Source organism: Ovis aries, chromosome 23 (assembly GCF_016772045.2).
Source record: "Ovis aries strain OAR_USU_Benz2616 breed Rambouillet chromosome 23, ARS-UI_Ramb_v3.0, whole genome shotgun sequence".
NCBI classification, from domain to species: domain Eukaryota; kingdom Metazoa; phylum Chordata; class Mammalia; order Artiodactyla; family Bovidae; genus Ovis; species Ovis aries.
The window spans coordinates 47,909,651-47,929,142 of NC_056076.1; the positions used below are offsets into that span (position 1 = coordinate 47,909,651).

The 19,492-nt window shown below is 44.4% G+C and overlaps 1 protein-coding gene and 1 long non-coding RNA gene across 6 annotated transcripts in view; one reads left to right on the forward strand and one right to left on the reverse strand.

Annotated features, from left to right (window-relative positions):
* Nucleotides 1-6,787, reverse strand: part of SMAD2 (SMAD family member 2) — a 95,806-nt gene extending 89,019 nt beyond the window's left edge. For 2 of the 4 annotated variants that reach the window (XM_027960887.3, XM_027960885.3), the window contains exon 1: nucleotides 6,685-6,787. The gene's annotated coding sequence lies outside the window, so the exon portion shown is untranslated. Of the gene's footprint in view, nucleotides 1-6,248; nucleotides 6,389-6,684 lie in introns of those variants that run through there. The other 2 variants (XM_042239470.2, XM_015103722.4) reach the window with 1 other exon arrangement.
* A 973-nt stretch (nucleotides 6,788-7,760) lies between these two features.
* Nucleotides 7,761-19,072, forward strand: LOC105604507 (uncharacterized). Of its 2 annotated transcripts, XR_006057798.2 has the most exons (3): nucleotides 7,761-9,037; nucleotides 9,139-17,618; nucleotides 18,231-19,072. It is a non-coding gene; the product is annotated as an uncharacterized LOC105604507 (long non-coding RNA). The 2 variants fall into 2 exon arrangements; XR_003586683.3 differs by having other exon boundaries at nucleotides 7,761-17,618.
* The last annotated feature ends 420 nt before the right edge of the window (nucleotides 19,073-19,492 follow it).

Here is a 19,492-nt window from a genome sequence, read left to right on the forward strand (position 1 = left end):
ACTGACCTTCTGCTGAAGCAACAACTTACGCTCACATCAACTGGGTGCAAGTCCTCAGAGCGTAAAAGTCCGACTAAAACAAAGACTAGAGAATGCCCAACAGAACTTTAAAGTTAACTAAAATTAAATTCAATACTCATTTCCTCAGTTACAGTAGCCATATTTCAAGTGCTAAATAGTCACATGTAGCTGGTGTCCACTATATTGAATGGTGTGGGTCTACGCCAAAGATCCTTCTCTACAATCTATTATTCCTCTAGAGCTTCAAAGGCTTCCGGGGGTGGGTTGGGGGGGCGAGGTAAAAGAATGACAGGAAAACTGCACAGGCAGGACTTCAGTAACTGCCACTTGGCTTACATTCTGAGATTCTGCATAATGTTGCTGTTGCTGGCAGGAGCCTTCCTTCTGGCTGCTGCTGGGTGCACATAGGTCCATGTGAGGTTTAAAAAGTGGTTTTGAGCAAAAACGACCAAGGCACAAACCTCAGGCCAAAGCAGGACCCTCCTGATACTTAAAACATTACACAAAAAGTTTAACTGGTCAGCTCACCTGAACTACAGCCTAACCACCTGTTTATAAAGTAAAAACATGGTCTAAACAAGGAAGATTTGCATTCACTGCCATAGATAGAGCAACTCTATAGTCAACAAAAAAGTTTCCATAGCTCATTCAAATCAAGGGAGAAAGCCCATGTGCCCAGCTTCCACTGCACAATTTATCAGGAGTTCATTCTGTGAACTTTGAACACCAGATTCACCACCTCACATTTTGTAATGAAGGGTGTGATTAAACTGGAGCATTTCTTTAATATTTACAAATCCTTAACCATTATCTCTTTACAGAATTTTTGGAAAAAGCTGAACTAACATATGCAAATGTACTTTATCTTAAACAGGCAAACTACAAGATCACAGACTTAGTACACTATGTCCTCAGATGGAGTTTTTGAATTGAAAGACTCAAGGTAATAAATGTGATGAACTTGCAGCGGCTCCTCCCAGTATTCTTCCTTACTAGCTGAATACTTTAAACCTGAAGCTAGACCTACCCCTCAGAGAGAAGGTGGGAAAGGGCACTAGATTGTTTAAGGAAATGCAGCTTTTCAGATGCAAACTGGACATGGGTACTGAACAGACCAAAACTAAAGTCTGCACTCACATTCCATTGTTCCAAAGTGATCCCAAGATTTTGAAAAAATTACAGAACTATCTGGAAGAGTTAGTGACAATTTCATAGTAAACTTTTAGTGAGAATGAATCACTTTAGGATTTGTTTTCTTAAAAGCACAAACCTAAAGACACATCTAAATGAGCAGGTATCTGTTCTCTATCAGTGTGGCTCACTTATAATCCAAAAGCAATCCGTACACTCTAGAATGTACGGCAAGTGTGTAAGCCACAATCATATTAACTACCTTAATACTTCTGGCTAACTAGCCAAACCAGAGGCAGGGTCCAAACCCATCTGACTTGGCAAAGTTACATTCTTCCTATATGAACCTACTGAAATTGAAACTCAGAGCTATCCTTGAGATATCTACCTGTAATCAGTATTGAAGTATGTCCTAATTGAACAGATCACAATTATACTCATCTGGAGAAATGATCAAAATTAAATCAGAGATAAGCAATAAGCCTCAAACTGCATTTTTAAACAAACAGGGCTGGATTACTTTTGTACTACTAGTTTTTTTTAAAGTCCTTCCCCCCCCCCCCCCCCACCAAATAGCTAAGGCTATAATCACAAGGTCACCAATTAATATTAATATTTGATGGAGTAGATGGTTTAGAAAGTACAACCTGGAGATAGGAAGGAGGAAGATCCAAAAAAGTTATCAAGGCTAATATTGAACAGAAGTCGTAAGAGGCATGAAGCCCTCAACAGACAAACCAGCCAACTGTCCACACTAGTTCTAGAAATCACTAGCATACTTACTTTATCTTAAAACCCAAGTGAACAACTGTACAGGACACCCCCGCAGACTGACAAACAGAACGACTTCCTCTGAAGAACAGGCGTGGGCGCTGTACCATTCAGATCACCTTTCTTTACTACTGGCCTTGCATGAAGGATTTTTCAGTCTGGAATCTAGGCCCCCAGAATGGCAAAACTAAAGAGCAGCTTGGTCACAGTAGGTACTGTGGATCTTTCACGAAATACATCATTAGAATCACGTTCTACTCCTTTAAGAACATGTGTTAATCATCCTGAATGACGATCTAAAGTATATTATGTCGATTACCACGCTCTTTAAATAGATTTTCCCAAATATGATTTAAGCTAATTGATGAACATTCATTACTATGCTTTCAGGTCTGGTCCTGCACTGAATGGTTCCAGACCTGCTAGCTAGGCTCTGAGTATTTGCTTCTGTGTCTTGTAGATTATCTCCATTATCCTCACCAAGCTGCTATCTGTTTTATCTTACACTGGACAGTAGGCTAACAGTTCCCCATCCTCCTAGTCCACTCCCCATTAGACTGGCCTCAACCTCCCACATTACCCACAATCTATTTGTCTCTAATCTTCTGTGGGTTAGAAGTATGAGAACTTTGCTTGTTAGAAACATACGAAATAAATGCCAACAGGATCTAATTAAGGGTAGCGATGACTCTCCCGTGACTAGGGCTATAACGTGTGGACTCGGGACAACCTGGCTACCCTTGGCCTTCCTGCTTAGTGTCTGTTTCTCATATGCATGTTATCACAGGTCAAGGAGAAGAGGGTAGGAGAGTCGTCTGAACCAGAAAGAAAACAAGTGAAAACTACAACCAGAAGAGAACAAGATATCTGAGAAGACCCTTATATCTTCTCAGGCACTGTTTTAGATACCTTCATACCCTCATCACAGTCATTTACTCTTTCTGATAACCTTAAGAAGTAGGTACTATCAGCTCCATTTTCAGTCAGAAAACCAAGGCTCAGGAGTTAAAGTAATTTGTCCATAAAACCGAGAAACTGACTCTCTAAGCCTTGGTCTCTCTGACTCCGAAACCCAGGGCCTTTCCACTACGCAAGATTGCAGCCCAATGCTTGGTCTTGGTTAGCTAAGTTTTTATACTTTATTTCTGGCTCTTTCATTGGAGCCTGACCAGTTCAGGGTTGCTTTCTTTCCCTAACCATCTTCTACAAAGTGAAGCAAAAGTCGCTCAATTGTGTCCGACTCTGTGACCCCACATGGAATTCTCCAGGTCAGAACGCTGGAGTGGGAAGCCTTTCCTTCTCCAGGAAATCTTCCCGACCCAGGAATCAAACTGAAGTCTCCAGCATTGTAGGTGGATTCTTTACCAACTGTGCTATCAGGGAAGATATAAATGGCAACGAATAATCAAACCAAGGCCAAATTAGGCTAGCTCTTCAAGTGTTCACCAGCTCAGCAACAAATATTAATTTCTGAAAGACTGGTCATACCTTCAATTTGTAGTGATTGTGTAAAACTGGTGACAAGTTCCCTCTTTCCAAAAAAACTACATGATCTGTTTCCAGAAACGATGAGCGTGAACATGTGACCCCTTCCCCAGTGCTGTGCTCTATGCTCAAAAGCAAGCGGTGCAAGCATACTTCAGGAAGTGGCTCAGTCTTGTATTACAATCTCCCTCAATTTGTATCAATACGTTAACATGATTTTCTAAACACCGGAGGACAGGGCAAGGAGAAATGAAGACTTCCCACTTCTCGAATTCCATTAAGGAACAGGGTATACTTGTTCCCTGTTACTTTATTGCCTAGTTCAGGGCTTGACACACAGCAAAACATCATTTTACTGTTTAATAAATGAGTAAATGTTACCTGTTCAATAAATATAAGTTACTTGTTGAATAAATGCATAACCTTGCCTGGACTGGTTTTGAAATCTTTTTAGTTCACATTTTCTTGACATACCTTTGTGATACTTAGTGGAAAACATCTACAGATAAAAATGGCTCCTCTACTCCCATCAAAAGACATGCCCCTCTCCAGCCTCTAAAAATGACTCTTGTCCCAAGAATATGAATAAGGCTCCATCTGCCAGACTGCACTAAATACAGATTTTATATGCATTACAGAAACACCTGTATAAAAAAGCTGCTACAAAAAACGAGGCCTCAGAAGTCCTAAAGTACAAAACCAAACAAGAATAAGGAGTGCTTTCGGACCTTTAAAAAAGCCACAGTTGAAAATATCTGCAAAATAACTTCTTTGCAGGTCTTTGATCAGGTTATGCAGCTGAACTCTTCTGTCACTCAGATTTTCCCTCAATGTGAAGTAACAAGATTTCAGCAACACGTTTGAGGTATTTACAGTATGAAAATGAAAAGGGGACCTTTTGCCATCTTGAAGTAGAAACCACCTTTGTTCTTACTAAAGAGAATTTCTGCTGAAATATACAAAACTATCCCCAAATTCCTACTTAAGAGTTAAAGCACATACCAAGCCTGACAAGCCACAAACAACAGGAAATTACTCTGCACAGTTTCTTGCAAACTATTATTTCATGAACCTTACAGATGTGTGTGCAGAGATTTGACCATTTATGACTAGATACAGGTAAGTTACAACTTTAAAAAGCCAAACTTTGCTGAACACTTAGAATGTGAAATCACTAGAAGGTATAGCTACAAAGTATAAAAACCAAGTTCTAACAGCACTTTCATACTAAAAAAAAAAAAGCCCAGAATGGATGTTTCCGAACACCTTACATTAATTAAAATAGACCAATGAACTACTTCAAACTCAACTTTAACATTAAGGGTTTAAGTGGGCACTCATCTTAGAAATGCCAATAGATTTGAACTGTTCTTATTTACTACAACAACTAATTTTACAGCAGAAAAAAAACTTAAGAAACTTTAAAAATAAAATCAGTGTTGGTCTCTGACTTTGATATAAATGTTTGCTAAATGAACTTCTGGTGGAGAAAATTCTATCAATATCTTGTATGGTACTTTTTTTTAAGGCAAATAAAAAAACATCTTCAAACTATGACACATTTATGAGGCCCACTTTACATTATTTCTTTCATCTCTAGAATATTTGCTTCATTTACTTGTTCACAACTTCCCAAATTTAACTATTTACCTTACACACCCCCTAACCCTAACTTTTTTAAGGGATCAAAACTAGAACAGCTAATGTATTATCAAAATAATAGAGTGTATTATCTATTTGTCTCAAGGAAAGCACCCTTACAATCAGTGGTGAAGGTTCAATTCATATGAAACCAGAAGATGGAATTTTTGAAAAGATGCAATTACTCCAAGCAAGTTCGCGAGATCATTTATTTATTCACAACAAATTTAGCTGTGTCGTGCTAAAACACCACAATTTAGGAAACCCCAAACTGTAACAAACATGACAAGACTGATGGAAAAATGCTACCTCATTTTCGTTTTACCTGGAAACGTCTCTTTTTAAATAAAGGGTTAGTTGACAACAAACCGGCAGTATTTAGCTTTTTTAAGGGTCAAGAGGAAGGAATAACAAAACCAACCTAACTACTGTTTTTTTCTTTTGTTCAGGATCAAAAGGAAACCATTAACCACGAAAGGATTAAGTAAGTAGAAAACAAAAGTACTCAATCTAAGGGCAGTATTCCCCAGGAGAGAAGAAAACAATTAAAGCTGCAGGATTTGAAAACCAAGTTTGAAATACGTTGAAATCAATTAGCTTGCTCTCTAAAGGCGTGTGATTAAAAAAAAAAAACTAAAACTAATAGGCTCCGCTCACAAGAGCAACTTTCACAAGCTAGTGGAGAAGTTATGTGGACGGAGTACCAGCAGTGTGCGTGTTTGTGTGAGAGCACACGCTCGCGATTCTGAACCCCGAGACCAGAATGGTTAACAAAGGTTACAGCACCAGGGAAGTGGGGGGGGGGGGAGTGGAAGCAAAGTCTCGCATGCTCCTAACTCGGGCTTCCCAACAAGTCCCCGAAACCAGAGCCTCGTCCCTGCGGGATTTGAAAATCACCACCACAAACTACCGAGGGTGACCGCCACGGAGGAGGAGGGGACGGGCCGGGCCACACAGCCGGCCCCCGCCCCGGGCCGCGCGCGCGGGCGGGCGGGCGAGCGGGCGGGTGGCTCCCAGCGCCGACCCCCGTCCCCCCGGCCGCCCCGCCCCGCACTCCCGCACCCCGCGAGCCGCCAGGCGCCTCGCCACACCCCGGCCCCTCGGCCCGGCCAGGTGACGCGGCCGGCCCGCCTCACCGACCCCGAGCCCCACAGAGACACACCCCGGCCCCGAGGCCCCGCCGGGCGCCGCGGCGTTACCTGGACCGAGGCTCCGGGTCCCGCCCCGTCAAGAGTCCGGGGGGGTCCGGGACCTTTGTTCCTTCCTCTTCCGAAAGGGATGGAGGGGCCGGGAGGGGAGAGGGGAATGGGCCGACTGGAGGCGGAACTGAAAACACTCTGGCGGCCGCCCCGCCCCCCCAGCCGGAGCCCGGCCGGCGGCCCCGGCGCGCGGGGAGGGGACGGGAGAGGGGGCGGCGCGGGCCCGGCCGCCGCCCGCGGGGAGGAGGGGATGGGGACGCGCGTCCCGCCGCCGCCACCGCCGCCCCTCCTCCCCTCGGGCGCGCGCCCGCCCGCCTCGCCCCCACCCGGGCGGCCCCCGACGGCCGAGCCGTCCTCCCCCGCCGCGCCCGCCGGCCCCACCTCCGCTTCCGCCCTGCGCCCTTCGCCGCCGGCCGCAGCGGCGCGGCGCACCCACCTCCGGGCGGCTCGCTCGGCGCTCGCTGGCTGGTGGCTGGGAGCTGCTCCTCCGCCGCCGCCGCCGCCGCCGCCGCCGCGGCCGCGCGGTAGCCCCGCCTCCCACCCCGGGCCGCGAGCCCCGCCGATTCGCCGGCGCAGCCCCGGGGGGCTGGCACCCTGCCGCCCGCTGATTGGCGCCCCCGGACGCCCGTTAGGGGCGCGAGGTACGCTGGCCGAGCGCGCGGCCTTGGGGGCGCGCGCGGAAGACCCGGGCAGCGAAGAAAGAGAAGGGGTTAGGCCCGAGCGCCCGTGTTAGGGCCAGGGCGCGAGCTGTGGGCTCTGAGAGGCGCGGGCCGCTACCTCTCCCCACCTCCTTTCCCTCCGGCCTCCCCGCCCTCCCGGCCGGACCGGCGGCGCACGCAGCCAATCAGCGCGCTGGCTGCTCGGGGTGTGAGCCGCGCGTCGGGGGCCTCGAATCGGAAGGGAGACGTCGCTCTCTGATTGGTCCCGCCTCCCCCGTAGAGCGTGAGGCGAGGCGCGGCCGGGCGGGCGGCGGAGGACTTAGGCGGGGTGGGATGCCCGCGGTTTCGGTTGGCTTCTTCTCTGGCGCGCTCGCACGGGAAACTCTGGGAAAGGGAGTGGGGGGCGGGGAGGGGAGGCGCGTAACCTGCCGTGAGGGCGACCACCTTTCCGTCCTGATCGCGGCTGGTCCTCCGTCCCCGTCTCTGGCCGGCACCACTGGGTGGGGCCTGTCGGAAGCCGCCGCCCGGCCCACCTTCTCTGTAGTCAAGCCTGGAGTGGAGGCGTGCTTATCCTCGGGGTGGGAGGCCCCGACGGTGGGCGAGCTAAGGGGCCGAAGAGGGGTGTGCCAAAGCCTGCGTCCTGGACCCACGCGTGGGGCACCCTGTGCGAATGAGTGGGCGCGGCCCTCGTGGTGGTAAACGGGGGCGGGGTCCGAGATGTAAATAAGCCCGGGGCCGAGCTCTTTGCTTGGGCTGTAGGGTCTGGTGGGGAGGCGGGGGCGGGGGGGGGGGGGGTGGTCACAGGTATTTTTGTTGAACGGAAACTTGGTCCTGTCTTCGTGAAAAAATGGTGCTCGTTTTGCGTGTTCTGAATGCTCCTTGTGAAGTCTAGAACGCAAGTGCCTGGCACGATATCCCACAATTGCTGAGTTATTTGCCCCGTTCTTCATTTCTGCACTGCTCAGGCGCTGTTCTTAGACCCCATCCTCGCACGTCTGCACTGCAAAGCCTCTAAGCTGCTAGAAACTTTGGTCGCCTTTTCCTTGCAGACCCCGAGCCTCTGCCTGAAATCTTGAACCCAGCCAGTCATATTAAGCGATTATCAAGCATGTACGATGTTAGGCAGAGAACACCATAGAACTTCAAGTTGAGAAGAAATTCGGGTCTCACATAGGTCGTTGGTGGCAGAGATTAGACCTGTAACATGGTTTTCTTGGTTCTTGTCTGGCACTCACATGTACACTACTTCGTGAATTTAACAGAGGACTCGAGGCAGAGCAGCACTGGCAATACAAATCAGCAAGCAGGAAGTACCAGATGACCATTTCAAATAGTAAGGCTTTCTGAAATACATTCTTTTCAGAAATGAAGGCTTCTCTTAGGAGGATACCTAATGCTGAACCTGGAGAGAGATTTGGTCATCCTCTGAGTGTTACAGATTTTCCAAATATCCTTTTTTTAAAAAATCTCCATTTCTACTATCTCTCTCCTCGAACATGGAAGTGCTTTTCTCATCAAGTTCGTGATGAAGAGCATGAACCCTGGAGTTGGGCAAATTGTAGTTTTGAATGCAGCTGTGCTTCAAATCTGTGACCTTTGGCAAGTAAAATTCTCCTGCAATAATAGCTGCTTAACTATAGTTTTGTGAGGGAGGTGGGAGGGGGGTTCAGGATGGGGAACACCCATGGGGTACACCCATGGCTGATTCATGTCAATGTATGGCAAAAACCACTACAATATTGTAATTAGCCTCCAATTAAATAAATATAGTTGTGTGACGATTAAAGAAAGTAGTAAATATGAAAGTGAATAGCACATGGTTTTGAAGTTCGAAGAAAACCAATAATCGTTATCATTTCTTCCCTTCTGTTGCCTGCAGGCACATAGCTCAAGATGAACCCACTCAGCAGAAATCTTACCTTCAAAAGTTTACCTCCAGGATGGCGGCAGTAAATTTAGAGGCAGTTATACTCACCTCTTTTCTAAAAACAGCTTGTGAAGGAGAGCTAGGAAGCCAAGTGGTGGAGCTGTTCCACCTCTTAAGACTTCCCTTTCCACTTCCCAGAGCCACCAAGGAGGATGTTCTAGGGCAAAGGCTTATTTGATGTAGAAGCAGGAAGGCTGTTTAAGGTTTGTGGTCCTTCTTCCTACTAACAGACCACCAGTTTTTGTATGAAATAGCCTATAAAAATCTACCTGCGTCACACAAGTATTTTCTCCTATGTGACCAGGGTGTGCACTTGGGTGTCCATGTGAGTGAGGACAAGTGGGAGCAGATCTGACTGGAATTCCAGAAGAATCTGTTCCCAGTGTGAGAGGTAGGTACTTTGAGAGGCACATTAATTCAATGGATAATATACTTGAGGTCTAAGACCATCTCTCCAAAGTGTCAGACTTTGGATCGCTAACTCTTCCATTTAGGAAGCTTTCCAGGATTTGTATGATCAAGGAAAGGGGAGGAGGGGCAATCTGGCTACCAATGCAGTCCCAAAAGGCTTAGGAAAGGAGCATGCCTTCTGCCCCTCAGCTAGAAATGCATCTGAGCCGCAGTGGATCAAGATAGAAACTGAAGGCAGCTGGGAACAGGGATCGCCATGGCAGCAATCAACTTAGAAATTCATTAGGATACCTCAAGATCTATCAGTAGGCCCCAATTATATAAGTTATATTTAAAATCTTATGTTTATATGAATAGACACCTTGTTTAACACTTTATTAGGCATGATACTAAAAAATCAAAGAATCTATTTAAAAGTAGTAAAATGTTTCAGAAAGGCACATAAGGAAAATGGTAACAGCGTTTGCTTCTAGAAGGAGCACCTTGAAGTCCTGAGTGGAAAACTTTTATCATTAATTCTTTTGTAGCTTGAGTTTTAATAATATATATGTGTGTGTATAATCTCCACGTATTTATTTTTCAAAGGCTAGAACTCACATTCCTTCTCCTTTCTGCTAAATCTGTTAAACTCTTTCTTGTTACTCCAGCCCAAAAGATATCACTCACATATGAATTTTCTCTCATGGTTAGAAAGATTTACATACCATGACTTTGCTTTGATTAATGTCTTGATCTATTAGTTTAGTCTTGAGTAGTTTTTTAACTTCTCATGTGTGTGTTTTGTCTCGCCATTTAGATTGTGAATTCCTGAAGGACAAGGACAGTAAGCATCTTGTTCTCAGTTGTTTCCCCACAATCTGAGATAAAATACCACATAATTGAAGAAATATGAAATAACAGCATTTGTATAGCAGGAAAAGGCTGTATGTGTGTCAGAGGTCTCCATGCATTCTACACAGCTTTGCCCCTTCCAGTTTGTATTTGCCCTGAATAAAACCTTTGAGTATCTTGTGAACATCCAATCTCTATATGTGCTCATCCTCATGGAACGAAGTTGTGGTATTACATCTCAAAGATTCAGTTATTTGTAACTGAAAGGATACTGATTAATGAGATGACCTAAGCAAAAGTTGTAAAGAACAAATGTGTGGGGTTATTTTTGCTGTAAATGAAGAAACCCAATACCAACTGAATTTTTATCTCAACACAATGAAATTTCATGTTTTAAATAAAGTTATGTTGAAGATGTGTACACCTGCCTCTACAAACACACATTCACATGCTAATTTTTACTAAAAATAAAAAATATGTAATATCTGATAGGAAATGCTGGAGAATAAAGCATATACAAGAAAAAAGAATTTCAGCAAGTATTTATCAGATATCTCTTATATGCTTATCATAAAAGCATCGGTTCTTCATGGCAGAGAATTCTCATTCTATGGCAAAAATCACTCAAGAAAGTAAAACATACAAGTGGTTTTTTCACTTAAAGAAAATGAGACTGGAAGATAAATGGCTGTGGTTGAAAGAGATACATTTGGAGAAAAGTTATATTTATCATCATTATCCAGGCATCTGATAATATTTCTATCTGTACATTTGAAAGCATAAAGAATCACTGGATAATTTATCGTGAGATAGCTAATCCAATGATTGTTCAAATATTACTTGGAAAATTACAATTCCAGTGAAATGAGCATTCCCGTAAAGGACTTTAAATGTTATCTGAGATCTCTGTATTTGAAATAAACTGAACAGGGGCCACTGTCTAAATCCTAGAAGGACAATGGACAAATTATTTAAAGTTCTATTGTGAGAGGGATAATTTGGTAGTCAGATATCAACAATAGGGCCTTATGCCTTGATTATAATTGTCTGTGTGTGACAATATTGACTGAGCCAGGCTGCTGCTAGGCAGGATAAGTGTATGAAGGTATAATACACTTAGAAAATTTCAAGCTTATTAGCATAATTGTTCTGATGAAGACTGAAGAGCTTACTTAACTGACTGGAGTAGACAATAGATGCATAATCAGTGTCCTAATGATTGAATTAATGAGCCCCCATTGTTTGTCCTTCCTGTAAGCAGTCCTCGGCTATGAAAAAGACATTTTGCTAAAAGAGTCTGACAATTGTGTTAGCTGATGAGCGGCCAGAATGTAATTAATGATGGAAGAGAGCTGATTACTATTGGGTCCTAAGGACTTCAACGGTGGATTTCAAGGGGTGAATTACATAGCTACGGAGAAGTTTCCTATCAGCTCCCCCTTATGGAACCTGATCAAAGCTCTTATTTGCAGCTAAGGAAACTGAAGCCCGGGCTTTTCCAAAGTCCTGTGACCTGTTCAGGGGCTATACATACAGTGCCTCTGCTGCTCGGGCACTGCCTGCCGACTTTGACCTACCCCTGGTCTACGCCCTCCCCTATGCCTTTGCTACCCTCTTCAGTCTCGCTTTTACTGTCTGTGCACATGTCCTAACCAAACTTCACAGTGAAAATAGGGCAGGTTTCTCCTCCACACCTGAACTCCAACACTAGGCAAATATGTCTGTCTCCAAATCTATTCTCCAGACATTTCCTATGGAAAACCTACTCTTCCATCCGTGGAAAAAGCTTCTAGTTATTCTCTGTTCTAGATTAGAATCAACCCTTCTACACATACACACACTCACACACACACACACCAGTGACACTGCCATTTCACCTTTAAACTTTTTTTTTTTTCAGAACTCTTATCATTATCTGGAATTATATCTATTTATTTCTTTACTGATTTATCATTTGTCACTTCTCCCTGCTGAATGTAAGCTCTGTAAAAGCAAGAAACTTTGCTTTATTCACCAGAGTATCCCCTACTCAAGCATGCCTATTTCGTTCACCATATTGTCCCTAATTCAAGCATACCTGGAGGTACTCAATACATATTTTTGAATGGATGGATAATGTTCCCTCAAACTCAAAGCATGTGAACAGTGAACTCATTATCTTCTGTTTTCCTCTCTGGGTGTTTCTATCCCAGTTCCCTAGAAAGCAGAGCCTGAATCAAGGATGCTGACGCTTTCTTTAGGAGATATTATCCCAGGTCAGGGACAGGGAAAAGGCAAGAAATAATGGAGAGCAACGTATAGCAATGCATGACTGTGCTGAACACTGCTTCATAGCAAGCCTTGACAAGCGCAACCACTTGGCCAGACGAACAACATGGAGCACTCATGCCTTGGAACATCTGAGGAAGAAAGGAATTTTATCTTGTCTCTAGTCGCCCACTGGTTGCAGCTTGCGCCACAGGGGGCTAACTTTCCCATACATCCCAGGTGTGTGATCTATATCCTTTGATAGCCACTCAGAAAGCAGGTCCCTGCCCTGGAGGCCAGAAGTGGTAGGAAAAAACTTGGTATGTGGCTGGTCTGCCTTAGGCTGTCAAATCATGAGGGACTTAACTAAGTCACTCATGGAAGCAGCTAGGACAGAGCAAGAGGCCCAGAAAATCTGAGATGTCACATGAATGGGGCCTGCTGTAGAGCAGTTGTTACCACAACAGGCATAAGAGTAGGTCGGCTTCCTTCACTGCATTATAGCAGCAGCCACCCACAATAAGAGAGAAATATTTGTTGAAGGAATGCGTGTGTAAATGGCATTGCCATCTCTGACTAATGTAAGCCAGAACCTTGGAATTGTCTGTGATCTTTTTCTTCTTGCCTATATATCTAATTGACACAAATTCCTCTATCTCCTTAATACATCTCTGATCCAATACCTCTTGTCCAAGGTCACTGCCTTGATTCAGACCTTCAGCATCTTTCATTGAAATTCTTGCTATAGCTCCTTAACCGCTCTTCACATCTTTAGTCTTCCTCTCCAATTCAGTCTCCTTCCTGCTGCCAGAAATTTTTTTTATAGTGTATTTTCTGAATGCAAATCTGATCTATCCTGATTAAATTGATAGTTTTTTTTTGTTTTTAAGATAGAATCAAGTCTCTTTCAGTTCAGTTCAGTTGCTCAGTCGTGTCCTACTCTTTGCGACCCCATGAATCGCAGCACGCCAGGTCTCCCTGTCCATCACCAACTCCCGGAGTTCACTCAGATTCACGTCCATCGAGTCAGTGATGCCATCCAGCCATCTCATCCTCTGTCGTCCCCTTCTCCTCCTGCCCTCAATCCTTCCCAGCATCAGAGTCTTTTCCAATGAGTCAACTCTTTGCATGAGGTGGCCAAAGTACTGGAGTTTCAGCTTTCGCATCATTCCTTCCAAAGAAATCGCAGGGCTGATCTCCTTCAGAATGGACTGGTTGGATCTCCTTGCAGTCCAAGGGACTCTCAAGACTCTTCTCCAACACCACAGTTCAAAAGCATCAATTCTTCGGCGTTCAGCTTTCTTCACAGTCCAACTCTCACATCCATACATGACCACAGGAAAAACCATAGCCTTGACTAGACGGACCTTAGTCGGCAAAGTAATGTCTCTGCTTTTGAATATGTTATCTAGGTTGGTCATAACTTTTCTTCCAAGGAGTAAGCCTCTTTTAATTTCATGGCTGCAGTCACCATCTGCAGTGATTTTGGAGCCCAAAAAAATAAAGTCTGACACTGTTTCCCCATCTATTTCCCATGAAGTGATGGGACCAGATGCCATGATCTTTAGCATAACCCAAAAGATCCTTCATGATCTGTCCTAGGCTACTCTCTTTAGCTTTACGCCTCAGCCCTCCCCACCCTGCCCTTGTAGCCCAGCCAGGCGGAATTCCTGGTGTTTTTCCCCACACCATACTCTTCCGCCTCGGGGCCTACATTGTGCTCTTTGTTCTGCCTGCAATGCTTTTGTGCCTGATGAACCTCTTGTTGTTTAGTCGCTAGTCACTAAGTTGTGTCTGACTCTTTGCAACCCCATGGACTGTGGCCCGCCAGGCTCCTTTCTCCATGGGATTTCCAGGCAAGAGTACTGGAGTGGGTTGTTATTTCCTTCTGCAGGGTGTCTACCCGACCCAGGAATCGAACCCACGTCTCCTGCACTGGCAGGTGGATTCTTGACCACTGAGTCACCTGGGAGCCCTGATGAACCTCTACTCGTACTTCAAAACACTGTTTCCATGTAACCCCAGTTCATCCATTGATGATCCCTCCAGCCACCCACTCATCCATCCAGGGTTCATTGTAAACAGGTTTCTTAGTTGCAAGCAGCAGAAGCTGGTATTTGCTGAATTAAGAGAAAGGGAGTTCATGGAAGGATACTGGGTGACTGACAATTGCTGGGAAGTCTCCAGAAACAGTCTCAGACAGTAAGCAAGAACAAGGAAGTCTGGGCAGCAGCTAGGATCACAACCAGTACTGTGGTACAATGCTTCAAAGGAGGTGACCACCACCATTCAAAATAGGATACTGCAGCTTATACTTGCAGTTCAACAGCACTGGACACAGGTACCATCCATCACTGGCACTATCAGCACTCTTGGTCCTGAAGGCAGATGTCACTGCAGTGCCTGCCTGTTATTGCCGCCAGAATGGATTCTCCACCAAACCTACTTTGTATTACTTGGGCTCTCTCTTTGAAGTCTGTGGCAGACCCATTAGGTTTACTAAGCTTAACGCATATTCCTTGCTCTAATTGAAGGCAGCTCTGGGAATGTAAAGAGGTGACGTTTTTGGACATCTGTGTTGTAAATGGGATCTGCTTCTCTCCAGTAATCTTTAGATTACCCCCCCAAAAAGGAAAGAGGATCAGATTTTGGGAAACCCCAAATGACAAATGTTCTCAAATTCTGTCAACATATAAATTGACATCTGCCTGTATTAGGTTCTCTTGGAGGGATACTGGGATACAAAATTGACTGAGGTGATTACAGCCACTGGACTGTATGGTCAAAACGAAAATAACAAGTGTTAGCAAGGATGTAAAGAAATCAATGGGAGGAATGTAAAATGGTGGGCTTTGGAAAACTCTGGCAATTCCTCAAAAGATCATACAGAGTAACCATGTGCTTAGTCTCTCAGTCGTGTCCAACTCTTTGAGACCCCATGGACTGTAGCCCACCAGGCTCCTCTGCCCATGGGGATTCTCCAGGGAAGAACACTTTAGTGGCTTGCCATGCCCTCCTCCAAGAATCTTCCCATCCCAGGGACTGGACTCAGGTCTCCTGCACTGCAGGTGGGCTCTTTACCATCTGAGCCACCCAACAATTCTACTCTTAGGTATATATCCAAGAGAAATGGCAACATATGCTCACTTAAAAACACACACACATGTTCGTAGCAGCATATTTCAGTTCATAGTTCAGTCGCTCAGTCGTGTCCGACTCTTTGCTACCCCATGAATCGCAGCACGCCAGGCCTCCCTGTCCATCACCAACTCCCACAGTTCACTCAGACTCACGTCCATCGAGTCGGTGATGCCATCCAGCCATCTCATTCTCTGTCATCCCCTTCTCCTCCTACCCCGAATCCCTCCCAGCATCAGAGTCTTTTCCAATGAGTCAACTCTTCGCATGAGGTGGCCAAAGTAATGGAGGTTCAGCTTTAGCATCATTCCTTCCAAAGAAATCCCAGGGCTGATCTCCTTCAGAATGGACTGGTTGGATCTCCTTGCAGTCCAAGGGACCCTCAAGGGTCTTCTCCAACACCACAGTTCAAAAGCATCAATTCTTTGGTGCTCAGCTTTCTTCGCAGCATATTTATAAGTGCCAAAAAGTGGAAACAAACACTCATCAGCTGATGAGTGGATAAAGTGTGGAGTATCCACACAGTGTAATATTATTTGGTGGTGAAAAGGAATGAAGTCTGAAGCACGCTACCACATGGATGAACCTTGAAAACACTGTGCTAAGAGAAAGAAGCTAGTCACAGAGGACTACATACTGTATGATTCCACTTATATGAAACAGCCAGCATAGGCAATTCTATAAGGATAGAAAATAGATTTATGGTTGGCCAGGTCCAAGAGCAAAGAGGGATGAGATAAGGAGTAACTGCTAGAGTTAGATTTTTATCCCCAGCTAGAGTTTCTTGCTGGGGATAAACATGTTCTAAAATAGATTGTGGTATTAATTGTACAAATCTGTGAATATACTAAAAATTATGGAATTGTATACTCTTAACTGGGCTTCCCAGGTGGCACTAGTGGTAAAGAACCCGCCTGCCAATGCAGGAGATTTAACAGCCATGGATTTGATCCCTGGGTCGGGAAGATTCCCCTGCAGGAGGGCATGGCAGCCCACTCCAGTATTCTTGCCTGGAGAATCCCAAGGGCAGAGGAGCCTGGCGGGCTACAGTAAATCGGGTCGCAGAGTCAAATACAACTGAAAGGACTTAGCACGCATGCATACTTTAAGTTGGTGCAGGTGTGGTCTGTGGCTATTTTTTTTTTTTAATGAATAAGATAGAAAGCTCTCTCCTCAAGGAGCTGACATGCTTGTGGGACAGCAAACAAGCAGGTAACATACAACTTAAGCTAAATGGTCAGCCTCTTCCTCATTCCTACCTCTTCTTTCTTTATTCCTCAAAAGGGAATAGATCCCTCCCCCTCCCCTTCACAACACTTATACTTTTTAAAATCATCTTTCTCTGAAAAATAAGATCCTTGAGGTAGGGTGTGTGCCTTTGAACTATGAGTCAACAGAACTAGACGCAGTGCCTGGCATGCAGTAGGCTTATAATAATTGTCTGTTCACTGGCGAATAAATGACCGAGCCAGGACTAGAAGGTGGGTGTCCTGAGTCCCAGGTCAGCACTCCTTCCAGCCACAACAGTGTCTGAAATGAAGACTCCTCAAATTGGACAGCTAGCTGAGAGAGGTCTACACAGAAGCAATGGTGCTTTTACAAGGTGTCAGTCTCCAGGTACATGTTTACATTTTACGCTCGAAGCGTAATTGTGCTGTTTCCTCCCTCATTCCGCATGTCCTTTGAATAATCTTTCTACTCACCTCATTTACAGCTTTCTCCCTAGAGTTCATCACACTATAGCAGCTTGGCTGGCATCTTTAGCATCTTGTAATCCTGAATACTCAACAGTGAGTGGGGCTCCCTGGACTATGCACGCAGGAGTTCAAAAGCCCAGATTTTGTTTTTTTAATTATTATTTACTTATTTCCAGCTGCAGTGGATCTTCGTTGCTGCCGGTGGGCTTTCTCAAGTTGCAGTGCACAGGCTTCTCATTGTGGTGGCTTCTCTCATTGTGGAGCACAGGCTCCGAAGTTGTGGCACACAGGCTTAGTTGCCCCATGGCATGTGAGATCTTCCTGGACCAGGAATCGAACCCGTGTCCCCTGCATTGGCAGGCTGATTCCTAACCACTGGACCACCAGGGAAGCCCTGAGGCCCAGATTTTAGAGATTTGGTTTTTCACTTATCAAGAAGCACCAAATAAAACTCTTACAGGTAAGGATTATCTTTAAAAATTATTTTTTTCACAGCCTAGTGAGATACGATTTTGCAATGAATGTTCTCTACTTCTTTTCAAAAACAGCTTTTTTTCGGAGATATAATTCACATACTATGCAACTTGCCCATTTAAACTATACAGTTCAATGGTTTTTAGTATGTTCACAGAGCTATGCAGTGATCATCACAACAAAAGTTTAGAACATTTTGTCACCCCCCCAAAATCAACCTCATACCATTGCGTTCACTTCCCTTTCTCTTTGCCTGCCCCAGCCCCAGCCAACCACTAATCTAGTTTTTTGCTTGTGTAAATTTGCCTATTATGGATGTCTCATGTAAACGGACTGGCTTCTTTCACTTAGTACAATGTTTTCAAAGTCCATCCATGTGGTAGCACGTCTCAGAACTTCATTCTTTTTCACAGCCAGATGATATTCCGTTGTATGTGTATGTCACACTTGTTTATTCATTCAGAAGTTGATGAGCATTTGAATTGTTTCTGCATCTGAGCTTTCATGAATAATGCTGCTTTGAGCATTCTCATACGATTTTTATACTACTGCATAGATCCTAACTTTATTCTCAAATTTCCTCTCCCTTTCTGATCAGCTCTAAATATGCTGCCCATCAGTTTACAAGATTCTGCCAGGCTTTTTATAAAGAATCATTCATGGATATTGAAAGCTTGGCAAACATACAGCCTTGCTGCTTTTGGAGTTGGCTGCCAATATATAAAGTATTTCATTGAAACAATTATCTCTCAAATGACATTTTGTGACTTCTGTTTGGAGATGCCAAGAAGCCAAGTTTTCCTTTCATTCAACAGAGCTGTGTGTTCCTGGAGAATCTCCCCTGTATTAAGGATTGTGCACTTTGCTGGGAAGAGAAGGGACAGGGCACAGTCCTTGCCCTACAAGATCCTTTATTCTGTTAGAGGAGGCAGCTTGCTGGGTTTGGTCAGGGTAGGCTTCCCAGAAGAAGAAGCAACTATAGCCAAGATGGTACCACCAGAAGTTAACCAGACAAAGAGTCAAGACAGCAAAGGAAAGCGGGTGTGCAGAGGTCCAGATGTGAGAGGAACATGTCTGGATGGGAAGGAGGAAGGAAAAGAGAGAGAGGAGAGGACATGAGGAGGTGGGGAAAGAGATGAAACTGGACAAGACTACCAAGTAAAGAGAAGATCACTGCCTGAAGGGTTAACAATTTAGCAGAAATGAGCAGCCACAGAATGGTTGACTCATAAAACAAACAAACAAACAGACATGAGAACTTGTTGGAAAACATACGCTATGAAAAAGAAATCACGATTTGTTATTTTTCAATCCTCTTATTAGGAGCAAACATATTTCCTTTTAATCAAAAGATCCAAATTTGGTATCAACTTGTAATACTAGTAATGTTTTAAACCACTGTATTTGATCATTTAATAAATATGAACTTAGACCCTCCTATATAGAATAGACGACTCACTTCTCTGAGGCTATAAAATGTTTCTTAATGCTTGGATTTTCACTTCCAGGGATTAAATGGTAAATCAAGTAAGACATGAAGAAAGTGAAAGGACTGCAAAAATATTTTATATATTATATGTATTGAATGAATTACTTAGAAAAACAGCACTATAAAATAATTCAGAGTCTGGGCACTAATCTTTCTCCTTAGCACAATTATAATTAATGCAATTTAAAAAAAAGAGCCTACACCAAGAGGCCTTCAACTAAGAGTCTTTTAAATATTTTTGCTTTGGAAATCTTTCTGTTCTCTATTTCAGTTCAGGGTAGAACAATGGGAGTGTAATAAATACACATTTATTAGACATTATGAGCAAAGCACCATTCTGTGGGCTGTGAGGATAGGAAGGGTACAAAGGA